This window comes from Pristiophorus japonicus, chromosome 6 (assembly GCF_044704955.1).
Source record: "Pristiophorus japonicus isolate sPriJap1 chromosome 6, sPriJap1.hap1, whole genome shotgun sequence".
In the NCBI taxonomy this organism is placed as follows: domain Eukaryota; kingdom Metazoa; phylum Chordata; class Chondrichthyes; family Pristiophoridae; genus Pristiophorus; species Pristiophorus japonicus.
In genome coordinates, this window is record NC_091982.1 from 165,656,405 (window position 1) to 165,676,319 (window position 19,915).

The following is a 19,915-nucleotide window of genomic DNA, read 5'->3' on the forward strand; positions in this document are numbered from 1 at the left end:
AGCTGCACCGAGACATCCTTGATCCTTGCACCAGGGAGGCAACATACCATCCTGGAGTCTCGATTGCGGCCACAGAAACGTTTATCTATTCCCCTTACAATAGAATCCCCTACCACTATAGCTCTCCCATTCTTCTTCCTGCCCTCCCATGCAGCAGAGCCACCCATGGCGCCATGAACTTGGCTGCTGCGGCCTTCACCTGACGAGCCATCTCCCCCAACAGTATCCAAAGTGGTATATCTGTTTTGGAGGGAGATGAACACAGGGGACCCCTGCAATACCTTCCTACTCCTGCTCTGCCTGATGGTCACCCATTCCCTCTCTGCCTTTGTAAACTTTACCTGAGGTATGACCATCTCACTAAACATGCTATTCACGACATCCTCAGCATGGCGGATGCTCCAGAGTGAATCCATGTGCAGCTCCTGTCATGTATTTAACTATCATTGTAACCCATGTATAAGCTGACCTAAGTTGTACACCTTGAGAATATTGACCACAAGGGGGTGAACTTGTGGGAGACACTCCTAACCTGGACTTTCAAGTATAAAAGGGGACGCTCCATCCACCTTCATCACTTGAGGTCTTGGTAATAAAGGTAACTGGTCACAGAGTGACATTCTCTCAAGCATGGGCCTCGTGTGCATTTATACTGTGTAGTAAGGACATATCATTGGGTGTCGAAGGCCAGGAGGCCAAAATTATTGCCGATTGATGCACAGCTACTGACATATACAAAGGAGATCATTCCGGTGCTTGCCAGCGCCACGGTAGTCGTGACCCACAAAAATTCGGAGAACAGGTTGCCACTCTGGGGGACGGTCCCGCACGACTGGGGAGGAGTTGGCTGGCTGTCATGAACTGGAAATGGGGTGATGTCAATGCAATTTCTTCTGTGGAGCGAGTATCATGCTCACAGATCCTGGACAAATTTGACTCATTATTTCAACCCGACATCGGCACTTTCATGGGGGCCAAGGTAGTGATTCACATAAACCCGGACGTCAGGCCAGTATAGCACAAGGCCAGAGTGGTGCCGTACGTGATGCGGGAAAAGGTAGAAAGCGAATTGGACCGCCTGCTGAGGGAAGGCATCATCTCACCAGTCAAATTCAGTGAATGGGCGAGCCCGATCGTGCCGGTGCTCAAGGCGGATGGGTCGGTCAGGATATGTGTTGAATACAAGGCCACCATCAATCGGGTGTCACTCCAAGACCAGTACCCGCTACCGAGAGCGGAAGACCTCTTTGCGACGCTATCCCGTGGCAAACTTTTTTCAAAATTGGACCTGACCTCAGCTGATATGACCCAGGAGCTGGCGAGTGAGTCGAAGAAGCTGACCACCATCACGACACACAAGGGGTTGTTTAAGTATAACAGATGTCCGTTCAGGATTCGTTCGGTTGCCACGATCTTTCAGCGAAATACGGAAAGCCTCCTCAAGTCGATTCCAAGGACGGTGGTTTTTCAAGACGACATCCTCATCACGGGTTGTGACACTGAAAAACACCTCCACAACCTGGAGGAGCTGCTACGCAGACTGGACCGGGTAGGGCTGCGACTGAAAAAGGCCAAGTGCATCTTCTTAGCTCCAGTGGTAGAATTCCTGGGGAGGAGGGTAGCAGTAGATGGGATTAGACCTACTGCGTCCAAAACAGAAGCGATCCAGAGAGCACCCAGAACCCGTAACACGATGAAGCACTGTTCGTTCCTGGGGCTCCTGAACTATCTTGGTAACTTTTTTCCCAAATTGAGCACGCTGTTAGAGCCGCTACACATGCTCCTATGCAAAGGTCGCGATTGGGTCTGGGGGGACAGCCAGGAAAGGGCTTTTGATAGAGCACGCATTTTGTTATGCTCCAACAAACTGCTAATGTTATGTGACCCGTATAAGAAACTTGTTTTAACGTGTGATGCGTCGTTCTATGGGGTCGGGTGTGTGTTGCAGCATGTGAATGCCAATGGTCAGTTACAGCTGGTATCTTATGCCTCCAGAAATCTGTCCCAGGCAGAAAGGGGCTACGGGATGGTAGAAAAGGAAGCGCTATCATGTGTATATGCAGTAAAAAAAATGCACCAGTACCTGTTTGGCAGGAAACTTGAGCTGGAGACAGATCACAAACCCCTAGCGTCCCTTTTGGCCGACAACAAGGCCATAAATGCGAATGCATCGGCCTGCATACAGAGGAGGGCACTTATGTTAGCTGCCTATGACTACACAATTCGGTACAGACCGGGCACTGAAAACTGCGCCGATGCACTCAGCAGGCTCCCACTAGCCACCACTGAGGGGGCAACTGAGCATGATGCTGAGATGGTCATGGCTGTTGAAGCTTTCGAAAGCCAAGGCTCACCTGTGACAAACCGTCAGATTAAAATCTGGACAAATAAAGACCCGCTATTGTCTTTAGTTAAGAAATGTGTCCTGAATGGGGATTGGGCAGCCACGTACGGGGCATGCCCTGAGGAATTTAAACCATTTCATAGGCGCAAGGATGAACTCTCGCTTCAGGCCGATTGCCTACTGTGGGGAAACCGAGTAGTCATGCCCCAGATGGGCAGAGAGGTGTTTATCAGAGAACTTCACAATGAGCACCAGGGCATTGTCATGATGACAGCAATTGCCAGGTCACACGTTTGGTGGCCAGGGATAGATGCAGACCTGGAACTTTGTGTTCACAGGTGCAGCACATGTGCTCAGCTGGGCGACGCACCCAGGGAAGCCCCCCCTTAGCCCCTGATCCTGGCCTGCCAAGCCATGGTCACGCATCCATGTGGACTACACAGGTCCTTTCATGGGAAAAATGTTTTTGGTTGTAGTAGACGCCTATTCAAAATAGATTGAGTGTGCCATTTTTAAATCAAGCACATCCTCTGTCACGGTAGACAGTCTACGGGCAATGTTCGCCGCCCATAGTCTACCGGATATCTTGGTCAGCGACAATGGCCCGTGCTTCACAAGCACTGAATTCCATGGAATCAACCATGTCAGAACAGCACCGTTCAAGCCGGCCTCAAACAGCCAGGCGGAACGAGCATTGCAAATAATCAAACAGGGGATGCTCAGAATCCAAGGGGGTTCCCTACAAAGCCGCTTATCACGCCCCCTGTTGGCCAATAGATCCCATCCACACTCGCTCACAGGGGTTCCACCTGCAGAGCTGCTAATGAAAAGGACGCTCAAAACCAGGTTATCCCTTATACATCCTACTATGAAAGAAATTGTTGAGAGCAGGCGTCAGTCACAATGTGACTACCATGACAGGAATGCGAGGGCGTGATGTATTGATGTCAATGACCCCGTTTTTGTCCTTAATTACGCTGCAGGGCCCAAATGGCTTGCAGGCACTGTGATTGACAAAGAGGGGAATAGGGTTTTGGTAGTTAAACTTACCAATGGACAAATCTGCCGCAAACACGTGGATCAAATGAAAAGGAGGTTCAGCAACCCCATAGAAGAAGCAGAGGAAGAACACGACATAGAGTTCACTACTCCACAGGTAACCGAACACCGGAACCAAGTGGAGGAGAGCCCAGTCACTGTGGGTAGTCCGGACAGGCCTGAGGCACCGCAAACAGCAGACACTCAGGCCAGCGCCCAACAACCAGAGCCCCAACTCAGGTGCTCTACAAAGGAGCGTAAACCACCAGAGAGATTTAACTTGTGATCCCAATTAGACTTTGGGGGGAGGTGATGTCACGTATTCAACTATCATTGTAACCCATGTATAAGCTGACCTAAGTTGTACACCTTAAGAACATTGACCACAAGGGGGTGAACTTGTGGGAGACACTCCTAACCTGGACTTTCAGGTATAAAAGGGGAAGCTCCACCCACCTTCATCACTTGAGGTCTTGGTAATAAAGGTAACTGGTCACAGAGTGACCTTCTCTCAAGTATGGGCCTCGTGTGCATTTATACTGTCTAGTCAGGATATATCAGCTCTCGTGCCGCAAAGCGGTCTGACAGGAGCTGCAGCTAGATACACTTCCCGCACACATGCATAGAGGCCCAGGACCGCAAGTCTCCGAACCTCGCAGACCAGATTGGTAGAAATGTTTCAGTTCGGAGGCATTCGCCCGCGGGATGTCTCTGACCACAATTTCTGGGCCAATTTCTCAGTTATTTTCTTATCTTCGCACTATTGTCTTGGATAATAATGTGGAATCATGGAATGATTTTCAGGCTGATTAACAGTCTGACAGGCCACAACTTGAACACTCCTTCCATGCTTGTAACTATCATTATACCAACCGATAGGGTGGTTAATCCGATATGGTAGGCATTGTTCCCTCTAAGCTGCACATGTGCACGGCTGCATAGTAATCGGGAAAGTACTGCACAGGCCACTTGCAAACTATCCCCTGATCGGCCCCCCTGCAGCAAATTTAAAAGTATTGCACACAAATTTTATTTTAGAGGCAACTTTGATGGTGGCAGGGATTTATAGGCTGCCACAACCCATTCGCTGAGGGCGTTGGAAGGCCCCCACACCCACACCCACTAAATCCAAGTGTCCCACCAGAGTCTAATCCAGAATTCAAAGCCAGAGCTCCGGTCTCCACTCGCCGGGACTGTCTGAAGCAGGATTCAAACCCTGCATCTTCTGACTCGGAGTCTGGAATGCTACCATTGTGTCAGTGGCCACTGAGAATTCTCCACAAATTCGTTCCAAATCCTCCAGCGCTATCTGGCCAGATGGTTATTCATTTAGGACCTCAATAACAAGGTAATTGCCCTATATAAGAAAGGAGGCCGACAAAAAGCAGGAAACTATAGACAAGTTAGCCTAACATCTGTCATTGGGAAAATGCGGGAGTCCATTATTAAGGAAGCAGTAGCAGGACATTTGTAAAAGCATGATTCAATCAAGCAGAGTCAGCATGGTTTTATGAAAGGGAAATCATGTTTGACAAATTTGCTGGAGTTCTTTGAGCATGTAACGAGCAGGGTGGATAAGGGGGAACCAGTGGATGTGGTGTATTTGGATTTCCAGAAGGCATTCGATAAGGTGCCAAATAAGAAGTTACTGCACAAGATAAAAGTTCATGGGGTTGGGGATAATATATTAGCATGGATAGAGGATTGGCTAACTAACAGAAAACAGAGAGTCAGGATAAATGGGTCATTTTCCGGTTGTCAAACAGTGAATAGTGGGGTGCTGCAGGGATCGCTGCTGGGTCCTCAGCTATTGACAATCTATATTATGAAGGCACTGAGTATAATGAAGCCAAGTTTGCTGATGATACAAAGATGGGTGGGAAAGCAAATTGTGAGGAGGACACAAAAAATCTGCAATGGGATATAGACAGGTTAAGTGAGGGAGCAAAAATTTGGCAGATGGTTTACAATGTGGGAAAATGTGTGGTTATCCACTTTGGCCGAAATAATAGAAAAGCAAATTATAATTTAAATTGAGAAAAATTGCAAAGTACTGCAGTACAGAGAGACCTGGGGGTCCTTGTGCTTGAAACACAAAAAGTTAGTATGAGGGTACTGCAAGTAATCAGGAAGGCAAATGGAATGTTGGCCTTTATTGCAAGGGGGATAGAGCATAAAAGCAGTGAAGTCCTGCTCCAACTGTACAGGGTATTGGTAAGGCCACACCCGGAGTACTGCATACAGTTTTAGTCTCGGTATTTAAGGAAGGATATACTTGCATTGGAGGCTGTTCAGAGAAGGTTCACTAGGTTGATTCCGGAGATGAGGGGGTTGACTTATGAAGATAGGTTGAGTAGGTAGGGTCTATATACATTGGAGTTCAGAAGATTGAGAGGTCATCTTATTGAAACACATAAGATAATAAGGGGGCTCGACAAAGTGGATGTAGAGAGGATATTTCCACTCATAGGAGAAACTAAAACTAGAGGACATAGGGCTAGAACCTCCACTTTTGAGCTTATTGCCCAAAAATGGGCGTTATTTCTGGCGTGGGCATTAAAATAGTGTTTTTAGATCGTCGGCTTCTTGCCCATTCTCAAAACACCTAGTTTACATTTTTGAAAATGGGCATTACCGCAAGCGACGCCAAATGGGTGGTAGCGTTAAATTTTCCTGACCTTCTGCCGTTAAATGTGGCCGTCCTTAGCAACGGCATGGCAACGCTCGGTTCCCGTGCTTCAGGAGGTCAAGGTTCATCATGACATGCGTAGAAGAGGAGACAGAGAGAGAGGGAGCTCAGAGACACTGAAAGCGTGTGTGGCTGTGGTGTGTGCTTGTTTGGTGGTTGTGGGAGGAACGGCCATGATTCACCAGCAGCAAAAAGCCCACTAAGCACCAAGAACATAGTTGGCACCGAGTTTTTGTCCCAACAAATAACATATAAAATGGAAGGGATGGAGGAAGCCCTGGAGCTGGTAGCCAGGAACACTGGTGGCAGAGGGCTGCCAGTGGTCCCAGAGCGCCGCACTGCATCCCAAGGTGATGCACCCCCATTGCCAGCCACACATGAGAGCCAGCAGCAACATCTTGCTTAAGGCTCGGAGCACGCTCCCACCTCGGGACCGTCCTCTCCCGTATCTTCGGCCGTCACCTCCCCCCCGCCCCCCAATGCCCAATGAAGCATCGCCTGCGGACCTCCTTGGCCAGGCGGCTTGGTGTCAGGAGGAAAAGGGAAAGGGGTAGAGGCGGGGAGGAGAAGCGGGGGTGGGGGGGCGGGGGGGAGGGTTGGTTTTTATAGAAATACTGATGATTTCAGACTAATGTTCGGTTTAAATGTTTTTTATTTAACAAAACCTTGCAACACATTGGCTCAGATAGCTGCACCATTACATGTTGGTGATTCTTTAACATCAAAGGGTACAATCACACTTAACTTCAATCAACGTAAACTTTAACTGTCACCAAAGTGATGCCCACCATTGATGTATGATCTGCACACCCAGCAGGGTGTCAGCCTTGTAAATAACACCAATGTTCTTTCAGACAAAGCGATCATTGATAAGCTCCTGACGTAAGGCTCTTGCAGCTATCATGCCACCATGCGCCCTTTCATGCGGTCTACAGTGGGGCGGGGACATGGTTTCAGCATCAGCCTGATTGTCTGGCCTGATGTCAGCATCCGCCTCCTCGTCCTCTTCTTCCTCTCTCTGGTGAGGTGGACTGTCAGACTCATCAGGCAATTCTTGTCCCCTCCTGATATCCAAGTTGTGTAGCATGGAGTAGGCCAGCACGAATTGAGCAACCTGCTCAGGTGGTATTGGAGCTCGCCTCCTGAGTGGTCCAGGCATCTGAAGCGCTGCTTCAGCACTATAATGGTTTTCTTCACGATATTGTGAGTTGCTCTGTGGCTCTCGTTGTATCGCCTCTCAGCCTCAGTGTGGGTGTCATGCAGCGGGGTCACCAGCCAGGTGGCGAGGCTATATCCTTTGTCCCCAAGCATCCAGCATTGACCTTGTGGCTCATTGTTAAACAAGTCCGATATAGTGCTCTTAGCTAGAATGTGCGCATCATGGATGCTACCCAGAAATTGAATACTCACTGCCAGTATAATTTGATGGTGGTCAACAACCAGCTGGACATTCAAGGAGTGGAATCCCTTGTGGTTCCTGAAAACCTCAGTGTGTACAGTCTATTGCTCCCTGCACTTTGAGGAAGTTTGCAATTCTGGAAAAACATAGAGCCCTCTCAGTCTGTGCCTCCCTGGTCATAGGGAAGCTTATCAAGTCCCTCCTATGTGCGTACAGGGCTTCAGTGACCTGTAATACAGCGATGTGTGGCATGCATGAGAAAGTCTGCAAATTTCGCCAGCTGTGGCCTGAAAAAAACCTGAGACATAGAATGACAGTGCCGCGGTGACTTTGACCTCGACGGACAGTGCAGTGCTGATGGTGCTGGCAGGCTGCAGATCTGCCCTTATCAGCTGGCATACCTCAGTGATAATCTCTTTGTGGAAGTGCAGTCTCTGAAGGCAGGTGGTGTCGGGCAAGTCGAGGTAAGAATTTTTCTCCTTGTACTTGCGGGGGGTGTAATGTCTGATCCTCCTCATCTGTCTGTCACTTCGTACATTGGGCACATAATGCAGTGCAGCATTCCTTCGGTGATGTCGAGTCTGCTGCATGTATTTGGTCACCAAGAGAGGATGAGAAAGGACAGGCCCCATTGCAGTAGCTCTCTGTTTTCCACCGATTGCACACAAACAAGGAATGTCCCGATGAGCACACCTCTTCAATTCCAATCGGTCACAGTGTGGTCAAGGTGTTTTTACAGATGTTCACATCAACTCAACGACCTGCAGAGTACATCAGAACTCCGCTGAGGTTGAAGCACAGCAGCATTTTAAAGTACACGACATGTGATCTACAACATGGCGTCCATAACGCTGTGATTCATTCCGGTTAGTTCCACTTTTTGTGGGCGGTTTTTTGAGCGAGCGATATTGTGGGCGAAATGTGTGCGAGGTGGTGAAATTGACGATGGGCGATCTCCATGGCTGCTAGTTTGGGTAAATATGCTCTTTATGACAAAAAACAGTCACTGGGCATTAATATTGCATCTTGGCATTAATTCCGTGCGGAAAGTAACGCTGGGCGATATTTTGGGCGTTGAATTCGCCCATCCTGCTGATTCCGCCTCAAAAAAGTGGACGTGGTAATATTTTTTCTCGGCGTTAACCTCATGGGGAAAGTAATGCTCAGTGATAAGTTTCCAAAAAATGCCCGCCAGTTTCCATTTTGTGCCAAAATGGGTGATATATGAGCGTTATATGTCATTTCAGCGGTAAAATGGGCGTTAAATGGGTGTTAACAGGCAAAAAAAGTGGAGGTTCTAGCCCATAGTCTCAGAATAAGGGGCTGCCCATTTAAAACTGAGATGAGGAGGAATTTCTTCTCTCAGAGAGTTGTGAGTCTATGGAATTCTCTGCCCCAGAGAGCTGTGGAGGCTGGGTCATTGAATATATTTAAGGCGGAGATAGATTTTTGAGCGATAAGGGAGTAAAGGGTTATGGGGAGTGGGCAGGGAAGTGGAACTGAGTGCATGATCAGATCAGCCATGATCTTATTGAATGGTAGAGCAGGCTCAATGGGCCAATGGCCTAATCCTGCTCCTATTTCTTATGTTCTTATGTTCTTAATGCATTTGGGGTGGGCTAACAAAGCAAGGGTCTACACAATAAATGGTAGGACACTGAAGTGTAGGGGAGCAAAGGGACCTTGGAGTGCAAGTCCACAGATCACTGAAGGTAACAGGATAGGTAGATATGATGGTTAAGAAGACATACGGAATACTTGCCTTTATTAGCCGAAGCATAGAATACAGGAGCAGGGAAGCTATGGTTGAACTGTATAAAACACTAGTTAGGCCACAGCTAGAGTACTGCATGCAATTCTGGTAACCGCATTACAGGAAAGATGTGATTGCACTAAAGAGGGTGCAGAGGAGATTTACGAGAATTTTGCCTGGACTGGAGAATTTTAGCTGTGAGGAAAAATTGGGTAGGCTGGGGTTGTTTTCTTTGGAACAGAGGAGGCTGAAGGGAGACCTTATTGAGGTGTATAAAATTATGAGGGGTCGAGATAGATTGGGTAGGAAGGACCTATTTCCCTTAGCAGAAGGGTCAACAACCAGGATGCATAGATTTAAAGTAATTGGAAGGAGGTTTAGAAGGGAGTCAAGGGTTATGGGGAGCAGGCAGGGAAGTGGAGTTAAGTCCATGATCAGATCAGCCATGACTTTCTTGAATGGCAGAGCAGGCTCGAGGGGCCAAATGGCCTACTCCTGCTCCTATTTCTTGTGTTCATGTGTAAGGGCTGAAGCAGTAGCAAATAATGTTGTACCAGGAAATTGAGGATAGACAAGCCAATCTGAAGGGCAAGGCTATAGGTCAAGTCCTTCAATCAGCCTGCCAACCGACATTCTCTAGCACAAAACAGGCAGTCCACCATTATTAATTCTAAAATACCTCGATCATAGATCTAGTCAGGTGGCAGGAGATGTGATCAGCATCCAGGGTTGCAGCAGTAGCATAAAGAATTTAATGAGTACCATTCCTTCTATTCACTTGTGTTCTGCTTTTGCTCCTGCAATGTAAAATGGATTCTGTCCCATTTCCTGTGACGAACCCCATTTAAAATGCCTTATCACTTTTTTAAAATAGTGGCAATTCTGCTCACCCGTGCATCAAAGTCGCAAGACATCCTGAAGTCAACCTCAAAATTCAATCTGCACATTTCCCCCAATATAGCCGCATGGCTGAATCCTGGTGTAGGCCAGTGAGTGCAGCCTTCACAGTGTGATTGCTTTCCTGAGGCAATCTCCCTCGAAAGATGAAAAGCCTTCTGTCTTGATCCAATGTTACAGTCTGTAAGCCAATATAATAACCCTGGGGATCTCATCTTGTAAATTTGCAGAAGCTGATTGTGGATAAATTGGAAATACTAACCTGTCTATTTCTGTGATTGCCTAATACCAAAGCCAAATGACAGTATCTCTCTTCTCTAATATCTGTTGGCTGCAATGTATAAGAGCTCTCTGACCCAGGATATTTGTAATACTATACCATTCACATTTGTGAGCTGGTGAGTAGGACTTTGGTACACAGATATGAATTGCAACTCTGACCAAACTTCTGTGCCTCGAAAATCCTTGGGGAAGATGCTGATATCCTAACTCATGCATCGTAGGTTTGAAAAACAAAATGAAAATATTACCCCTGGATAAGTAGGTAAATCCACTGCATTATCCATGTAAAGTCCAGCAAAATCCAGGATCAATCTATTGTCAATGCTGAATTAGTTGATTTTATCTATTGTTGAATAGCCTACAGGTATGCAGTCCCCCATTCCTGAGGGGGCATGGGCAGAAAGCAACATTTCCAGAAAGCATAATTGCAGAAAGCAAAATTTCCATCCAAGAAAGGCCAGAAATTTGGGGTGGAACCAGGTTCTGCTGGAGTTCTTCCCAATTTGCAGCGCATCTTCAAATTCCAGTGGGGGTTGGAGGAAAGAGAATGGATCTTTCCTTATGTTACAATGTCATACCAGGGAGAGTTCCTGAGCTCCCGTGGGAAATTCCACCCAAACTGCCCTCAACAGGTCTCAGAAACACATACTAGCTCTCAGCTGAGGCCTCAGGCACTGCTAGATGGTGATCTGACACCGGCCAGCAGTATGGGATAGGGGCCTTTGAAGTGCCTTGCAAGAGTGACGCACCCACCCTGGCCATTTAAATGACCATGATTTGGGATGGGAAGGATGGGGGTTCTGGTCCGCTGCACTTGCGTGGGTGGAGCTGGGCCCCCTCCCACTCACAAGTCTATTTGTTAAGAATGGCCACTTGAAGAAGGTACCGGAGAAATGATTTAACTTCAGGTGTAAATGTAATGGAAGGCCATGCAAGTTTGACTTCTTGATTTGCTAACGTGCAATCAGGTTCCCCAAAAGGAGAATGTTCAACATAAACTAATTGCAACAGCAGTGAACTGCAATATAAAAAAAACATACCCAAAGCAAGAGTTTTGCTCCGGGCACACATCACTGAACCCTTTTGAGTACTCAATGTCTTTTAGAACTTGCACGTTTGTTAACTGCCAAAAATGATTCTTCTATGCATGGCCTTGCATTCGTTTAATTTGTAGTACATTATTGCAGTCGCTTCAAAACTGTTCTGAATTTATAGGTGTCTGTGCTCCTCTTAGGTTCGGCATCTTTATTTCTGTTCAGAGTTTGACGTTGTGCTGCTTCTGGAAGTGATTTAGTGGACCAATTTTGAATCCTGTACCTCAGTAGTTAAATCTCTGATGCAATGTCTCTTGGGGTATATCATTTATGAAACATATTAATAAAGAAATAACCAAAGCTTTATCTTGTAGAGGTTGGATCCTTACTCCATGCATTTTGCGCTCACTATAGAACTGGATTGAACCTGTTCTCTCTGGTTATGTATTTACAAACCATGTTGATTTCCTATAGCTGCCAGGCAGGACGTGACAATGCCAGATATTCTTAAAGCAACAGATCTAGATTTTACAACTGATACTAAAACATACTTTCTGAATTATAGGTATTTGGTGATAAGGAGAAACTAATTCCTTTCTGTCTTAATTACTGTAAGTTGAATCCTTATTCTAAAAGACAAAGAAAGATTTGCATTTATATAGCATCTTTTATTTACATAGCACCTTTCACAACTTCAGGACGTCCCAAAGTGCCAATGAAGTACTTTGAAGTGTAGCCACTGTTGTAATGTAGGAAATTCGGCAGTCAATTTGCACACACCAAGCTCCCACAATCAGCATTGAAATAAATGATCGGATCATGTTTTAGGTGTTGGGAGTGTCATGTATTCAACCAGCATTGTAACCCATGTATAATCTGACCTAAGTTGTACACTGTGAGAACAATGACCACTAGGAGGTGAACGTGTGGGAGACACTCCTAACCTGGACCTTCAGAGATAAAAGGGGAAGCTCCACCCACTTCCTGCAATTGAGTGCTAAGGAATAAAGGACAGGTCACAGACTGACCTTCTCTCAAGCATGGGCCTCGTGTGCATTTATACTGTATATTAAGGACGTATCAGGGAGAACTTTCTTGCTCTCCTTTGAATTGTGCCTTGGTATCTTTTACAGCCATCTGAGAGGGCAGACTCTGTTTAATGTCTCATCTGAAAGACGAGACCCCCATCAGTAGGTCACTCCCTCAGTACTGCACTGGGTGTGTCAGGTTGGATTATGTGCTCAAGTCTCTATTCTTTATTCTACAGAGTCATCCAAGTGTTCCAATATTAGTGAGTCTGAGCACCAACACTCCCTTTAAAGTCAAACTGCTAATTATGACTGACACGGAACAAAAATATTTAATCTAAGAAAAGGGAGTGAATTAGCACACTCAGTTAAATGCACTCGGTGCTGTCTCTGCACCACTTGCTGTCGACTTCAGTTACTCTCTCGAATCAGTTCCTCCAATGATATTTAACATTACTCATTAAAATTCAGGAAGTCATTAGAACTGGAAAGATAAACACCCAAAGATGCCTGTTACAAAGCTCTATTTGCTTTTTCAATGGTGCTTTAATTTTGCTTGTAAGGTATTGCTGGAAAATTATGAAAATTGAGTATTATTTTCCAACCCTGCTCTTAAATTCATCAGGGAGTAATTTTTCTCTAGTGACGTTGTAAGGACTGCTGTTCTTAGTAGGTGACCCATATTTTGTCTGTACTCTTCTGAACATCTTGAGTAGTTTTCTGCACCAAAATGAAAAACAACATACATTCTTTCAGCTTCATTTGAACAGTTGATGGAAGTTGGTATGCTGCCAGTTTCATTTTGCTGAAATCAGGTCTCCTTATAAAACTGGAATAACCAGCTAATTTAGTGGGTGAGAGGATAGATCACCTGCTCCCCAGCTTTCGTTAACCTATGCCCCTTTGACACTAACCACTGGGAACTGTGAGAGGTTGGCACAGGATGACTAAGTTTTGGTTCCATTTCTCTCTGTGAGGTAGCAATTGGTCTCGGCCACTTGCCACCCGCTTAAGACATGATTGAAATTAGTCAACTATTATGTAGATGATTATTGGCATGATGATTCCATGCTGGGTTACCGATCCACTTTATCATCAACAATCTTAATATTAATGGGCGCTTCCTCCTTGTATCAACTCATTACTGCTTCCCAATAAATCCACCCTTTCCCACCCAGCCATTATATCAGAACTGTCTTGCTGCTCTTTCACCTGTTCCCATTTGTCCCTCTTTCATGTGTGTCCTTTATCCCTGTGCATTCCCTTTTGTTCTAGGTGAACAGGAAGATTGGTCATCAGATGTGACATCTTTCAATACATTGCATGAGAAATGGCATTTAGGTCAAGTTCTTCCAAGTTAGACCCTCCCAAATAAAATTCACTATGCACTATTTTGTCCTTTTACTCCGTGATGCAGAATATTAATGTAGTGTAATAGGGCTGCGCGCTCCACATAGAATTCAGAATATCCACTGCAACACTGAGGATTAAGGCGATTCATCAATTGACATGATGTTATGTTTTTTATTATTTATTCCTGGGATATGTGCAAGACCAGCATTTATTGTCCATCCCTAGTTGCCCTTGAGAAGGTGGTGGTGAGCCGCCTTCCTGAACCGCTGCAGTCTGTGTGGTGAAGGAGCTCCCACAGTGCTGTTAGATGGGGAGTTCCAGGATTTTGACCCAGGATTATAAGTAAAGCCAGCAACGAGAGATGAGAATTTTCTATGGAAATTGCACGTTGATCACCTTCAATCTGCCATTCCTTTAAAAGCATTCCATTCAAACCTGATTAAAAATGAATATCATAATTTAAGCAGGTCAGATTTTCCTTCTGAGGAATTTGCACAGCAATGAGTTAAGGAAAATGAAACATGACTTTTTTTGTTGAAATGGCATTTTTGGTATTTGATTTGTAGTTACGGGAACTTTGCAGTGAAATTTATGAGGCATTATATTTTCCAATAAAACAGAATATTTGAATTATGTATTTCTGCCTTTTAGATGTAATTGAGAATGTTCCTGCAGATGACCTACAAAAACGACTGCTCCAGTTTTTAAAAAATCCAGCACTTCACTCTCGAGTGGCCCACAAAGACCTTGTTGTAGGCTTGTGAACCTTAACTTGAACTGGGGACATTGTTTAGGAGGCTATCGCTGTTGCATTAAAAGGGCAGTTAGAGGAGTGGGAATTGAAAAGTTACAATCTTATTTCTCTCCCCTCCCCTCCCCCAGTTCCTTCCTGGTGGCGCTGTCTGCCTGTTCCAAGAACACACAGTGAATACTAATCAAATTGTCGGATGGCACCAATCTGCTTTTGTGGGTGGTAACATCTCAAGAGAACGTTGCTATCTCTCTTGATGCAGCTTTTCCTTATTTAAGTCAGATCGAGGTGATCCCTGTTAGTTTCAGTTGCCCAACAGATGGCTTTTATGTTGTGCTGGTATTTCATATTGCCAGTTAATTTTTAATGTGGCCACAGCTGGCATTTAACATGGGCAATGAGCAAAACAAGTCTGTGAACTATCAGATCAGTGTTGCATATGGGTTATCCATTGATATTACAAGTCAAACTCAGATAGTTTGCACACAAACTCAGAAGAAAATATTTGCTTTACATGTTTTGCTTTTCATGCAATGTAATCTTTTTCAACATCTGTTTAAATTTTAAAAATAAATGATTTGTATTTGAAACTGCATTTAAAATAAAGCCATTGGCCTTATTTTCAAACTGTTGGGTTCAAAGGCATTGCAGAGCATTTTAATAGCATGGGGTACAAATTGCCCCCCACCTGAAACGGGGCGCTCCCACACCTGAGGGGCAAAAATGCAAAGGTGACAGCAACTGAGGGGCAGAAGTTGGGGGTGGGTGCGGAGTCACTGCCGCGATGATGTCATCACGGCGCCGCGTCACCACGGCTCTTCCCTTCATGTAAAGGGGAGAGCCTCCGCACTATTAAAACTTCAGGCCACTGGGCCAACAGGGAGGGTTTCGGCCGGGCCATCGGCCTGGCACCCAAGAGGCAATTTCGTTTACCATAAGTTTACCATTAAACCATTAGTGCTGCACATTCTCAAAATATACCAATCTATAATGAGATTTTTTGTAGGACTTAAATTTACCGCTGCTCCAGGCTGTCTGTTGGCAGCCCGGCCAAACCTGGGGGCATAATTGTCAACTCAACATGGCAGTCGGCCAAAAAAAATAAACATGACGATAGCAGCAGCAGGCCCTCCCGTTTAAGGGAAGCTGCACCGTCGCTGTACAAGGCCACAGCCTCACTGGACCACCGGGAAAAAGCAGGTTTTGGCACCCCCGGGCCGGCAGAAGATTTTCGGAGGGGAATGTCGCCATCGGGGAGTTAGATCGGCGGTGCGCACGGTGAGGACGTGCTTAAGACGGATCGACAGCAGCGGAGCGGTAAGGGGAGGATCGGGGCACCGCCGGGAAAACTCGGGATTGAAATTGGGCTATCAGCGGCCATTCCACCAAAAGTTGCCGGCCACTCCACTCCGCAGCGTGGCCGCCGATTTGTGGTGGTAACAGGCCCTAAGGAAATAGGCAATTTCGGCCCCCATAAGTTTACAATTAAACCATTAGTGCTGCACATTCTCAAAATATACCAATCTATAATGTGATTTTTTGTAGGACTTAAATTTACCGCTGCTCCATGCAGATCTTCAGGGTCTTCCCATTTTGCTGAGTGGCATATACAGATTTTATTTAAAATCACCATGCAATACAGGATAAATTCTGCCAGTCAGCATTCAGCCTTGCTCAGCGGGGGTGTAGGTCACAAAAGGCACACAAATTATTTCTTCAGATGCTCATCAGCCAAACTAATGGTCCTGAAAGGGGCCGCTGGAGTCTGCCACCCAAAAGGTAAATGCTCCTTCCGCATCTACATTCAGGCCGCAGCTCGCCTTCCCCACCCCTCTCCCCACTTGCATCTCCCTGACTCCCCTGAGACCATCAGCTGACATCTGCACCAGCTAGTCTTGTTGCAGTCCTGCGACTGGCAAGCTTCCTCTGGAGCTGCGAACAGTGCCTGCAGCTCGCCGCCACCGTCCTAATGGGGCAGGCAGAATCATTCGCCATGGTCCTGCTGCTGGCCTCACTAGTCACCTGCACCAGGATTGGGCTCCAATTCGGGCACAATCCAATTTCTAATCCTATGTCTTTGGTGCCACCGAACATTCTGTAACTGGCCTTCTCTGCTCCTGCTGATCCTCTCCCATGATGCCAAGCGCTGGGCAGCACTCAACACCATCCACATTTTAGTGTGCGCTCCCTCATCAGGAGTGTGGTGAAAGCAATCTCAACTTCTTGTGTGAGAGTCATAGAATCATTGAAATCTACAGCACGGAAGGAGGCCATTTTGGCCCATCGTATCTGCGCCGGCCAACCAAGTGCTATCCAGCCTAATCCCACTTTCCAGCTCTAGGTCCATAGCCCTGTAAGTTATGGTACTTTAAGTGCACATCCAAGTATTTCTTAAATGTGGTGAGGATTTCTGCAGTGAATTCCAGAACCCCCACCACCCTCTGTGTGAAGAAATTTCACCTCATATCTTCTCTAAACCTCCCCCCAATTACTTTAAATCTATGTCCCTTGGTTGTTGACCCCTCTGGCAAGCAAAACAGATCATTCCTATCCACTCTATCCAGGCCCCTCATAATTTTATACACCTCAATCAGCTCTCCCCTCAGCCTCCTCTGTTCTAAAGAAAACAGACCCAGCATCTCCAATCTTTGCTTATCGCCAAAATTCGCCAGTCCAGGCAACATTCTTGTAAATCTCCTCTGCACCCTTCCAGTGCAATCACATCTTTCCTGTTATGTGGTGACCAGAACTGCACACAATACTCCAGCTGCGGCCTAACAGTTCAAGAACAATGTCCTTGCCCTTGGATTCCATGCCTCGACTAATAAAGGCAAGTATTCCATTTGCCTTCTTAATCACCTTATCTACCTGGCCTGTTACCGTCAGGGGTCTGTGGACCTGCACTCCAAGGTCGCTTTGTTCCTCTACACTTTTCAGTGTCATACTATTTAATGTGTATTCCCTTGCCTTGTTAGACCTCACCAAATTCATTATCTCACACTTATCCAGGTTGAATTTAATTTGCCACTGTTCTGCCCACCTGACCAGTACATTGATATCTTCCTGCAGTCCGCAGTTTTCTTCTTCATTATCAACCACACAGCCTATTTTAGTATCATCTGCAAACTTCTTAATCATACCCAACATTCAAGACCAAGTCACAAAAAGCAAGGGACCCAGCACTGAGCCCAGCGGAACCCCACTGGATGCAGCCTTCCAGTCAACAAAACACCCATCAACCATTACCCTTTGCTTCGTGCCTCTGAGCCAATTTTGGATCCAACTTGTCACTTTACCCTGGATCCCATGGGCTTTTACTTTCTTGCCCAATCTGCCATGTGGGACCTTATCTAAAGTTTTGCTAAAATCCATATACATTACATCATACGCACTGCCCTCATCGACCCTCCTGGTTACATCCTCGAAAAATTAAATCAAGTTAGTCAGACATGACCTTTCCTTAACAAATCCATCTGACTGCCCTTGATTAATCCGTGTCTTTCCAAATGAAGATTTATCCTGTCTCTCAGGATTTTTGCCAATAATTTTCCCACCACTGAGGTTAGGCTGACTGGCCTGTAATTACTCGGTCTATCCCTTTCTCCCTTTTTAAACAAAGGTACAACATTAGCAGTCCTCCAGAAAGTGGCTCAGCTGCAACACCCACTTCATCTGCACAGAAGGAGTGCATTGGTCGTGCATTGCATGAAGCAATTTAGTGTAGTACCTTCTTGCTGGGAGAGTGCGGTGGCAACATGTTCAGTGCCTCCACAGCAATTTCAGATCAGGTGGGATGTGAGTGCTGTGCTACACCTCCAAGCCGGCACCAAGCTCATGCTCTACAGAGCAGTAGTGATACCCGCCATTCTATTTGCCTCACAGACATGGATTATGTACAGCAGGCATCTCAAAGCACTGGAGAAGTACCACCAACGCTGCCTCTGCAAGATCCTGAAAATCCATTGGCAGGATAGACGCACCAACATCAGCGTTCTCGCTCAGGCCACCATCCCCAACATCGAAGTACTGACCATGCTCGATCAACTCCGTTGGGTGGGCCACATTGTCCGCATGCCCAATACGAGACTCCCAAAGCAAGTACACTACTTGGAGCTCCAACACTGGAAGTGAGCCCCAGGTGGGCTGAGGAAATGCTTCAAGGACACCCTCAAAGCGTCCTTGAAAAAGTGCAACATCCCCACCGACACTTGGAAATCCTTGGCCCAAGATCACACAAAGTGGAGGAAAAGCATCCGTGAAGGTGCCGAACACCTCGAGTTTCTACACCGAGAACAAGCTGAAGCCAAGCGTCGACAGCAGAAGGAGCACACGGCAAGCCAAGCACCCCAACCACCCATTGCTTCAACCACTGTCAACCCCACCTGGAGACCAGCTCTGCTGCACGGTCCTAGTGCGCACACATATCACAGTCTGGGCTGGCTCATGATGCCCCTGGGCCCACACCTCTTCTGAGCCCCAAACTCTCGCCTCTCCTGGGCCCTGATCATGTCCCTCTGCGGCCTCTCGGTGCTCCTTCACCCCGACCTCGCCGCTCCTGTAGTACCTGCCCACGCTCCAATCACCGACCTGGATCTTGGTGACATCCCTCTTCACTGCTGTTGCACTCCTACTTCAGCACGTGCTAAGCACTCTGGAGTAGTATGCTGCCATGCTGCTCCTTCCGCTCCCTGGCCTGCTCCGATGGTGCTCTCATGCCGGGGAGTGGAAGTGGTCTCCAGTCGTCTTGGTTAATCCTTGCCACTGGACCAAGCCTTAGCTCTGTCAAGCCATGTGGTGGTTGGTGTGCAACGGCCGCCACACATTAAAAAAATCCACGCACAGGCATCTTCCACCCTTCAACATTTAGTTCAGGACCTGGAATGTTAGGTCCTTCATTAAAACACCTGGAACATTTTGACATGGAAGCAAGTCATCCTCGATTCGAGGGACAGCCTATGATGATGACCCCACCTGTGACAGAGACTGTAGATCCAGCATATGACTCATCAGCCACATGAGAACTCACTTTTAGTGTAGAAGCAAGTCAACCTCCACTCTGAGGGATTGCCTAAGAGAAAGAAACAGATGTTGCTGGCCCCAATCGTTGATTTGCCACTGGGGTAAAGATTTACACCATCAGCAGTTTCTAAGCTTGTATTCTTCACTCCACTTGAAGTCAAACTTATACCTAGCTCTGTGTAACAGTCCTACTTGGAAAGCATCTGCAATTCATGGAGAGTCCATTAAGAGAAACATTCTCCCACAAATGGATCTTGTTCATCCAGTTACTCATGCCATCAGCATCTTGGAGAAGGAGAGAGAAGAAACAAAATCACCTGAATGGAAA